Below are 11,222 nucleotides of genomic sequence, written 5' to 3'. Positions count from 1 at the left end.
CCCCCTGGCTCCAGTGCTACAATCGTAACAATTCCCCCCCCCCCATCCCCTGCTTCTTTTCTTGTTTGTTACATTGCTACATATTAAACACTGGGCCTGCCACATGCTTCTCAGCTGCTTTACCTCTGAGAGTTAGAGCCAACTCTTTTTTTTTTCCGGAGACAAAGTCTTATCATGTAGTCAAGGCTTACCCTAAATCTGTGATCCTCTTCCCACCACATCTCAGGTGCTAGGATGATAGGGGTGCGCTGCCACACTCAGCCTTCTGCTTACCACCTCGGATCCTGTCCCTTCTTTCCTACACGCCTGATCAGTGCTCTGGATTAGGAAGGAAATCATTATCCAGGGAATCCAATATCCTCTGGCATCTGCAGATCTCTCTCTCTCTCTCTCTCTCTCTCTCTCTCTCTCTCTCTCTCTCTTTACACACACACACACACACACACACACACACCTACATACAAGTAAGCAGGCACACATTATACACATAAAATTAGTTATTGTGTTAAACTAAAAACTAAAACTTCACCTTAAGGTGAGGGTATAACTCAGTGGTAGAGCAGTTGCCTGGCCTGTGTGAGGCCCTAGGTTCCATCGCCAGCACAGAAAATACATTCCATCTGAATCTGATGCCACGTTTCCAGCCTCTCTGAGTCTGTGTTAGTGTAAAGTCTGAATACATCCCAGCAAGGCCCTTCCTGACCTGACACTGCTTGCTCACAATTCTGAACTTCAGTGGCTTGTCTCATCTCTGAGAGCTTTTTCTAGAACTCTTCCACATAGGGAAGTCCTCCTTGATCACGATGCCTGAATCCTGGGCAAATCTTCAGCGGAGTACTCCGTTTTGTCTTGCTAGCACAGTTGGTGGGGCAGGCACCAGGTTAACCTACTTCCCCACTCGCAGGACCGGGCACAAGGCCAGCCATCCTCCAGATACTTTGATTGGATAATCAGAGATTGGCAAGCCTCTTGTGCCAGAGCCAAGGCACATCCAGTCTGTGGGCAGAATCTAGGAGCCTTGTGACCAAACTGTCCAGAGCCTTTTGTGGAATACCAGGCTTGGGTCACACCGGAGTGTGATTCCAGGACAATCCAAGCAGTGTAACTGAGGCCTTGCAGCGCAGGCCTTTCCCGGAGCGCAGAGAGCAGAAGGCCGCTCAAGTCACAGAAAGGAAGGCAGGACCTGGAGGAGGCATGGCTAGCAGCGCCCAGGAGAAAGAACAGGGCGGCTGTCACTGGCTCCCTGGCACAAACCCAAGTAGGAGGAGGCCCGAACTCATTCATCCAGGGCCAGCCCAGGATAGACTCCCTAGCAGGGTTGGCCCAGCCTAGGCCAGGCCACTAGGCGGAGAGGGAATTTCCTTTGGCACCCTCCCCCTTAGGAACCTGTCTGGACGATTTTAGTTCAGGGAAGGCGGGTGCAGAGCCTGGTAGGCTGCAGCTCGGGCCAGCAGGCTGCTCTGTTTGCTGCTTGAAGAGCAAGATCGGACTGCAGGGTGGGACGGCTGTGCCTCGGCCTCCCCAGGTAAGGTGCAGGGGTTGGGGCTGGCGCTGGGAGGCCAAGTACTGAAACTGGAGGCGAGTGGCAGGAATTCCAGGCAGAGCATTAAAGCTGGTTGCCAACCGATGAGGGGATGGAAAGGTGCTGCTTCCAGAATCTACCTTCGGGAAGAACCTAGAGTGGCCGCTTAGCGCTCTGAAACTTTTCCTTCTCAAAGTTGACAGCACTTTGGAACGCTTGGGAAATGATTGGGGAGGCGACCGGGGAGTTCAATCCATTCCCTCACTGACTTTTCAAACCCTGTCGATCCTTTACTTTCTCTGTAGCCGCATTCTCGGACCCCCAGGGTTTATTTTTATTTTTGGCGGGAGGCATGCTGGTGTGTGTGTGTGTGTGTGTGTCTGTGGTGTGTGTGTGTACCATATCATGCCAAATAAGTGTCCTACTGCTTAGCTCCACCTGCAACCACACGCAGGTATTGTCTCTGTCTTCACCTGAGCAGGGATTCTACCCCGTGCTTCCCCACCCCCCCCCACCCCCGTCTCTGCCCCAAGGGCTTGCCGGGCAAGACAGTCTCACCCCTTCCAGCAAGGCGCTCCCCTGGACCGCTTCCTCCTTCCTGACAAGGCACCCGAGGGATTTCACTCACTCAAATAATTTACTTCTGTTCATTTGTTTACTCATTAGTTGAGTGTGCACTTCACTTGTCTGGAGAGAGGAACATCCCATTTCTCCTCCTGTTGAACAGGAAAACTGAAATTTATCCCCACGCATCTTCAAGCTGGTAGGCAGGCGTGGTGGGAAATTGTGCTGGAGAACCAGAGAGGCCTGGATTCCTACCCCACATCTTCTGTTTACTTCCTGGGCCTCGGCTTCCTGGCAGGGTTTTCGTTTTGTTTGTTTGCTTTGAAAGATGATAAGGAACTAGCTGAATCGAGGACAGGCCGGGTGACTGGCACACAGTGGGGCCTGGATAAACAGCTACACTTTCTCTTTCTTTGTCCCTCTTTCAGCCACTCCCTCCCTAACTGGCTGCAGGCTTGTAAAGATTTAGAAGACAAACCCTGGCCTCAACAGAACTCAGGTGGCCTGTAAACTGAACTGAGCAGTGGAGGTGGTGCTCTAGGGGGTTGGAGGCCAGAAGGTGTGAGGGCGCAGGGAGACCAACTTCTGGGTGAAGGTCTAAACACTGGGCCATAGCTAGGGCCTGACTCTTATGCTGTGTTCCTACCTGCAAAAATCATTGTTCCCCAAAACATTGTTCCCTTGCATTTTTTTCTTTTCTTTTTCTTTTTTTTTTTGGTTTTTCGAGACAGGGTTTCTCTGTAGCTTTGGAGCCTGTCCTGGGACTCCCTTTGTAGACCAGGCTGGCCTCGAACTCACAGAGATCCGCCTGCCTCTGCCTCCCGAGTGCTGGGATTACAGGCGTGCGCCACCACCGCCCGGCTTGCATTTTTTTTTTAAAGTCTATTTTATTACTTTTTTTTTCGAGACAGGTCTCATTATGTAGTCTTGCCTGGCCTGGAACTCACAAGGTAGACTAGACTGGCCTTGAACTCTCAGAGACCCTCCAGCCTCTGCCTTCCTCACATGTCCTCCCCATTAATGATTATTTGATAATTTTGTACATTCATAAAATGAACTGTAGTCATTTTCACATCCCCATTCCCCCCCCTCATCCCCATTCTCCTCCCTCATCCCCCTCTCCCCACTGGTATCCTCACCATTCCCCTCCCTCATCCCCATCCCCCTCCCTCATCCCCATTCCCCTCCCTCATCCCCCTCTCCCCACTGGTATCCTCACCATTCCCCTCCCTCATCCCCATCCCCCTCGTCCTCATTCCTCTCCCTCATCCCCCTCTCCCCCACTGGTACTCTCACCATTCCCCTCCCTCACCCCCATCCCCCTCATCCTATTCCCCTCCCTCATCCCCATCCCCTTCATCCTATTCCCCTCCTTCATCCCCCTCTCCCCCACTGGTACCCTCAATAAATCTCCTTTCTACTTCAAGTGTGTGGCCACTGAGTTTAATTAGAGCTAATTTGTGGAGTGGGAGTGGAGGTTATTTAGTGTCAAAGAGACAGATTGTCTGTGGCAGACCACTAAAGAAAGTGACACACCTTCCCCAACAGGTGGTATTTGTCTATAGTCCCTCAGCCCCAGCTGAGCCTGAGCACTCAACCACTGAAGCGCTTTATCTTGGGCTTCTGCACCTCTACCATCTCAACACTCAGGAAGCTGAGTTCAAAGCCAGCCTGGGCTACACAGAGACCTTGCCTCAAATACCAAACCAACCAAACAAAAAGACATTATCACATTAGATCATAACCGTGCTATATTACTCTCATCCCCTGAGGGTTTACCTAAGACCACATGGCTAATGAGTAATGGATCTAGAATTCAGATTTGGAGATCAGACTCCAAGCTGTCTGCTCAACTCCTTGTTGTCTTTCAAAGTCTCTGTATAAAGGGCAGGAAGCAGGGTGTGTGTGTGTGTGTGTGTGGGGTGTCCTCGTTCCCTAACTACAGAAACACCAGCCTTTTTCATTTCTCTTGTTCAGGGCTGTTTTATCCAGGTGGGAGGAGACACTCCTGTAGTTAGTTGGTTGGTTCATTCATTCACTCATTCATTCATGTGCTTTATCTGTCCCGAGATACCTAAGGGTTCCAAAAGGGCAGTAATTACCTTGGCATGATGATTTATGCCTGTAGTCCCTACACTGGGCGGTGGCCACGTGTGTTTTTGGGCGAGTCTGAGGCCACCTTGGGCTACATAGCAAGTACCAGGCCAGCTAGGGCTACACAGCAAGACCTTGTCTTAAGTGAACAAAGCCAAAGCAACCTAGGCAACCCAAGGGGCAGGGATGGTGTCTCTATCAGTCACACAGGCAGGGCGCCTTCCATGTTCTTGCTGTAAGAATGCTCGGTGAGTCCTTTGTGAACGAATGAAGCTGACGGATAGCTAGCGATGCATTCCATGGATGGTGTGTGATAGGATTCACAGTGGCTAAAACGGAAGCCTTACACTCAGGTTGCCCATAGAAACCATCCCAGACACGAGCAGAGGTTAGTGAGGGGCCTTCCAGGGGCACTCACTTCTGCCGTGTCTGCTGCGTTCCCAGCTGTGGTGTAGACCTCACGCCTCTACAATGCTAGATATATATATATATGTGTGTGTGTGTGTGTGTGTGTGTGTGTGTGTGTGTGTGTGCGCGTGTGTGTGTGGCAAGGCTTTGTCGAGGAGGTGGAAAGGGACTCAAATTGGGACTGCAGGGAGGGAAGATGTTCCAACAGAGGGCAGAGCTCAGGAGGAGACCTATCAGAGAGCGGGAACCCAACCTGCTCAGGCTCAGTATGGCCACAGTACAGGGTGTGGTGGTGGGGAAAGCAACAACTGAGGTTGGCTGGAGATATACTTCAGTTGGTAGAGTGCTTGCTTAGCGTGCACAAGGCCTTGGGCTCTATTCCTAGTGTTGTGTAAACCACGAGCAGAGATGGATGCCAATAATCCTAACACTCAGGAGGTGGGTACGGAGGACAAATCCAAGGCCATAGCCTCAGTTACAAACTGTTTGAGGCCATAGCCTCGGGTACGTGAGGTGAGAGGCTGGAGGGACGGTCAGTAGGTAAAGTGCAGGTTGCTTAAGTAGGAGGACCTAAGATTGATCTTTCAGACTCTTGTCAAAGCTGTGTGTGGTACCGCGTCATCCCAATCCCAACTCACAGCTCTAGGGGGTGGAGACAGGAGGATCCTGGGGCTCCCTGGCTAGCCAGAGTCTCATCAATGAGTAGCCACAATGTCTCTGTCACTTGCTGTTCCTAGTTGTGTATCTGGCTCATAATTAGTTTTGATGAGTCGATTTGAGTAAAATCACTACTATTGAATCTATAGTAAGGCATAGTCCCTCCCCTCTAGTCACCAAATCTTTTTTCTTTCTCAGGAACAAAACAATCTCTGGTTATCTTTATAAACTTTTCTGGTTTCTTTTTCTTTTCTTTCTTTCTTTCTTTCTTTCTTTCTTTCTTTCTTTCTTTCTTTCTTTCTTATGATTTGTTTTGCCTGCATGTATGTATGTGCACCATGTGTATGCATGCTGCCCATGGAGGTCAGAAGGAGGTGTTGGACCCCTGAACCTGGAGTTACAGATGGTTCTGAGCCACCATGTGGATCCTTTGGAAGAACAGTATGTACCCTTAACGGCTGGGCCATCTCTCCAGCCTCAATGTGTCGCTCAGGCTAGCCTCAAAATTATGATTCTCCTGCCTCTTCCTCTCCAGCACATCCTACCAGTGTGTGATACCACAACTGGCTGGTTTTATGAGACAAGGCTGGCCTTGAATTCTAACACTTCCTGCCTCAGGTTCTGGAGCACTGAGATCACGGAAGTGCCCTAACACACCCAGCTTTCCAATTAGCCTTCTGACCATTGAGCCACAGAAAGACTGAGGACAGACAGCGCAGTGACCCGTCTTTGGAAAGACAACAAGAACCGACGAAGCAGAGCTGAGAGCATGGAGGTGTATTGGCAGGGTGCTGGCTTAGTAGACATATCATAGACATGAAAGCCTGAGTTCAATCCCCAGCACGGCAGAAACTTGGCACGGCGGTGCAGGTGTAATCCCAGCATTTGGAGGGGGGGAGGGTAGACACAGGAGGATTGGAAGTTCAAGGTCATCATAAGGAGGTTGAAGCCAGCCTGGCCTATATAAGCTGCACTTTTTCTTTTGTTATCCAGTCTGGGACCCCAGCCAAAGGAATGGTGCCACAAAGTTAGGGTGGGATTTCCTACCTCAAGGAACTAAACAAGAGAGTCTCTCACAGGCAGGCCCAGAGGTTTATCTTGGTGATTCAAGTTCACGGTATTAACCCTCACACCATCCTTTTACAGATGAAGTTCCTGGGCCACCAAGAGGTTTAATACAGGCTGCGGGTATAGCTCAGTGATACAGCGCTTGCCTACCGTTCGAAAAGCCCTGGGTTCCATCCCCACAACTTAAAAAAAAAAAAAAAAGAAAGAAAAAGATTCAGGTCATTGCTCAAATCAAAGTTTGTATTCAGGACCTTTGGAATTTGTGTTCTTAGTTAGCTTATCAGTCTGTTAATTCTAAGGTCTGTTGGGCTTTATTTATATATTGTAAAATTACAACTGGGAGGAGCCTACTTGGGAGGTAGGGACGGGAAGATCAGGAGTTCAAGGCCAACCTTGGCTACAAAGCCACAGAAGACCTTGGGTGGCAAGGTACCTTTTCTCAAAACCACAAAACAAAAATGAAGTCTGATGGCACAGAGTTAAGATCTCAGCTTCTTAGGAGACTGAAGCTTTCGTGGCCAGCCTGGGCAACTTCATGAGACTCTGCCTCAAAAACGTGAAAAGAGTCAGGGATCCAGCTCCGTGGTAAAGTGCTTCTTTAGCACCCCTGAGGTCCTGGGGTTGATCTCTAAAACCTTTCCAGGAGAAGTACGAGAAAGGACCACGGCATTTCAAAGTTCCTATGGGGTTCAGGAGCAAAACGATGGGCGGACGCATCCACAGGCTTTGCTCGGTGAGGATGGACTTCTGGATTGTGTTAGGGGAGATGACTTTTCCACAGGCACGCAGGGGATGCTCTGGAGCAGGACCAGGGTTTCCTCACTCTATTTCCTCTCCTCTTTCCTTCTTCAGTTACTCTGTGGTCCATTCAGGGCTCACTGAGGGTTTTTCACTAGGGTAAGACGCTGGGGCGTAGATGGAATGGAAAAGGAACAGTCCTGACCTTCCTATACCTAGTAGACAGACAGTAAATACGCTAGATATTTTTAGGCATGGTAAGCGTGTAGAGCTAGGAAGCAGGAAAATGTGCTAGAGTATTGGCATGGAGGAAGGCGTAGGCAGAGGAGACTTCCTAGGGAGGTGCCAGCCCCATAGGGGGCGTTGCTGTGTTGGGGTTGGGGTGCTGGTTAGAAGGAACAGAAAGTGCAATGACTCTGAGGCAGGAGAGTGTCTGATGAGTTTCAGAGGCAGAAAGAGGTCCCCATGGCTGCAACACATTGTTGGGAGAGAGGGATGGACACTGGATTCTGTAAAAAGGCAGGAGCTAGGTCTATTAAACCTACTCTATTTATCCTGAAGACAACAGAAACAGCTTTGGTTTTGTTCCCTCTTCTTCTTTGGGGTGCTGGAGATGGAACTGAGGGCCTTGTGCCTAGCAGAACAAGTGCTCTACCAGGGGAGTTACACTCCAGCTTTGCCATGGCTTTTGAGCAAGTCAATACACTCGAGAGTGTGGTTCGTTTAAAAAAGCAGGCGGAAATAGGGATGGAGACGGAGGCTAATTCTGGAGTCTGCGTTAGCTGAGTCATCTGTAATCTACTGTATAGAAGGGGACAGAGATGACCACTGCAAGTGGGAAGACACAGTGAGGTGGCCTCTTGGCATCTAGCTCTGTACGTTGCTAGCTAATGCTTTCTCAAGTAACTCTGAATAAGTGTCTGAACACAGCCACTGTTTTATTTTGTCCTGACTCAGTGGGTCAGGAATCTGGGGAGGTTGATGAACACTTTTTCTATTCCCTTTGCTGTCAACTGGTGACATCCAGTTGTCCAAGAAGTCCGAGAAGGTGTCATTATTGGTCTGGTGTCTTATTGCTCTTCTACACGGCCTTAGCCTCCGTGCTGGGAATGTGGGCTTCTGCAGAGCCTGGTGGCTGGCCTAAGAGTTGTCAAAACACATATCTCTCAAAGCCTGGCCTTGGACAGTCCCCAGTGCTGCTTCTGCCACGTGGTATTGGTGAAAACCGTTCACAGGGTTGGCCCCATGACTTAAGAAGAGAGGAAACCAGTTCCATCTTTTAGTGGGAGGAATGGCAACCAGGGTGCTCACCTTCAGTCTGCTGCAATGGGCTCTGGAGACTGAACAGTGGTCCCACTGCTGGTGCTGGCCCACTTTTCGTCTATGCCACAGTACACTGCTGGTTGCAGCAATTCTTAGGACTTTTTATTTCCCTCTGATTAGTAGAGGAGTAGAGCATTTTTCTTGTTTGTTTTGCTTTCTTTTCTTTCTTCTATGCCTTTCTAGAGCCTAACACTTACCAGGCATATAGGGACTGCTGGCTAAAGCACACAAGCACACACTTAACGTGCGCTTTGGTGGTCACTGGAGAATGGTGTACATAAGAATACACAGGGAGAGTGGTTAAAAATATATGCCGGCTTTCCATCTCTTCCCCTTCTCTCTCTCCCCCTCTCCTCTTCTCTCATTCTGTTTCCATCTCCCCATCCCCCCTCTGTGTTTTCCCCTCTCTCTCCCCTTTCCTTCTCCTCTCCCCCTCCTCTTTGTCTGTCTGTCTCTCTGTCTCTGTGTCCCTGTCTGTCTGCCTGTCTCTACCAGGCCTACAGAAGTCTGCTTGCTGCTGCCTCCTGAGCCCCTGAGTGCTGGGTTCACAGGTGTGTACCATCATGCCTGTGCCTGATTCAGCCAGGGAGCACTTCACACTTTGAGCTACTTTCTCAGCCTTGAAAACAAACCTCTAGGCAGGAGCTGCTGCCAAGGCTCTATCTCTCCTCCCACCCCCTGGTTTTGCTGTGGGGAGAAGACTGCTTGGACAGGGGGTCTTTATTAGTTGGCTGACGACTACACTGGGTATTCAGGATTCCAGTGTAGCACTAAGTCTCTCTCGGGGTGAGCTTCTAAGCACAAAATTCCATGTCCTGTTCTTATGACATAGTTCAGGTCATAAGAACAGTTAGCCAGAAGCAGAGCTACACACCAAATGAATTCAGTTCCCAGACCCTGCACCAGGAACCTCACAACCTCTGGCAATTCTACCTCCAGGGGATTCCGTGCATCTGGCCGCCTAGGAGCCTACACTCCTGTGCACATATCTGCCCCTAACCACACAGTTAATAAAAATAAACTGTATGGGGTGATCAGCTTTAATCCCAGCACTTGGAGCTAGCCTTGTCTACATAAAGAGGCATTCCATTCTAGGCTAGCTGGGGCTACATTGTGGGACTGTAAAAAAAAAATAAATCCCATGTGATCCTGTCTCCAAAGATTTCCACTGAGCAGAGGTGAACCCAGACGAAGAAGACCTTAGATAATTCTGAGTGAAGGTAGGATTAGGAGCCATGGCCCTAGGCATAGGACAACCCGTCAACACTTCCCCTCCCTCAATTAGTCTGAGAAAGATATTCCAGGGAAGGGCGGACAGGCATTCTAGGTTTTTTTGTTTGTTTGTTTGTTTTTGTTTTTCAAGACTGGGTTTCTCTGTGGTTTTGGAGCCTGTCCTGGAACTAGCTCTTGTAGACCAGGCTGGTCTCGAACTCACAGAGATCTGCCTGCCTCTGCCTCCTGAGTGCTGGGATTAAAGGCGTGCACCACCACCACCTGGCGCATTCTAGGTTTGTCCACAATGGCTCCAGTTTTAGCACTGACAGACACAGCCTGAGGAATCCGTAGTCCTGTGCACGCTGGGACGTATGTTTATTGCGATGGGCCCTTATTTAAAAGACATTTCACAAATGGGTGCCCAGCACTCTTAAGGCAAAGGCAGGAGGATCTCTGTTGAGTTTGTGGCTAGCCAGGTTTACATGGTTCCAGGCCAGGCAAGGCTAAGTAGAGAGACCCAGTCTCAAAACACCAAACTAAAGACAAACAGATACTTAAATAAGTGAAAGAAGTGAAAGTCATTTCAATAGGTGTGGTGGTGGGTGTGGTGGTGCAAGCCTGTGGTCCCAGCATCAGGAGGGGGAGGGAGGAGGATCAGAATTTGAGTTCAAAGGCATCCTTGACTACGCAGGAGTGAACCTGGGCTACCTGGAATCCTGTCTTTAAAAAAAAAAAAAAAAAGGTGGAGGAAGGGGCTGGGGAGAAATCCTAGTCCTTGAAAAGGTAAACAGGAGAATCCCTGGGGCTAGCTGGCCAGTCAACCTAATCTATAGTCAAGCCTCCTAGGTTCCAGTGTGAGGAGATCCTAACTCAAAATATCAAATCAAGGTGAATAGCTCTTGGGGAAAGACACCTGAGGTTGACCTCTGCTTTCCCCACAAGAGCACATGTGCAGGCCAACCAAGACATATTCTAACACACATACATACACAGAAGGGAAAATATTTTGTAAGAACGCTTACAGATTTTCTTCCTCCCTCCCTCCCTCCCTCCCTTCCTTCTTTCCATTCTTTTTGAGACAGGGTTTCTCTGTGTAGTCTTGGCTGTCCTAGAACTAGCTCTGTAGACCAGGCTGGCCTTGAACTCAGAGATTCAGCCTGCCTCTGCCTCCCAAGTGCTGAGATTAAAGGCGTGCGCCACCACTGCTGGACTACAGAGTTTTAACAAAAGCAATGATTTTTACTTCTTCAAGTACTGACATGGTGTCAGGGTTTCTTTAGTCTGTGCTCTGGAATGCTAGCTTGGTCAAATTTCTTAAATACTGTATCAGCTTCCCGGGAATTATTCTGGACTTTCTTTCTCAGTGTACATGGGGAAGTTTTGAAGCTCAGTTATGATCAATAAAGATGATGTGTCAAAGATAATACAAAGTCCAGGATGGAGTCCTATATCCTCTATAGCAGTGGACACCTTTGTTCTTAATTAATTAATTAATTATTATTATTATTTTTTTTTTTTTGGTTTTTCGAGACAGGGTTTCTCTGTGGCTTTGGAGCCTGTCCTGGAACTAGCTCTGTAGACCAGGCTGGTCTCGAACTCACAGAGATCCACCTGCCTCTGCCCCCCCAGTGCT

The 11,222-nt window shown here is 49.2% G+C and overlaps 1 protein-coding gene across 4 annotated transcripts in view; it reads left to right on the top strand.

Annotated features, from left to right (window-relative positions):
* The first annotated feature begins 1,250 nt into the window (after nucleotides 1-1,250).
* Rhbdl2 (rhomboid like 2) overlaps nucleotides 1,251-11,222 on the top strand; it is a 44,043-nt gene continuing 34,071 nt past the window's right edge. Inside the window, exon 1 of one of the 4 annotated variants that reach the window (XM_050161440.1) lies at nucleotides 1,251-1,525. The gene's annotated coding sequence lies outside the window, so the exon portion shown is untranslated. The remainder of the gene's footprint in view (nucleotides 1,526-11,222) is intronic. The other 3 variants (XM_050161441.1, XM_050161438.1, XM_050161439.1) reach the window with 3 other exon arrangements.

This window comes from Alexandromys fortis, unplaced genomic scaffold (assembly GCF_014885135.2).
Source record: "Alexandromys fortis isolate MF-2015 unplaced genomic scaffold, M_Fortis_MF-2015_v1.1 scaffold_122, whole genome shotgun sequence".
NCBI lineage: Eukaryota > Metazoa > Chordata > Mammalia > Rodentia > Cricetidae > Alexandromys > Alexandromys fortis.
Note: the sequence above shows the minus strand (reverse complement) of the source record. Positions and strands in the feature narration are given on the sequence as shown.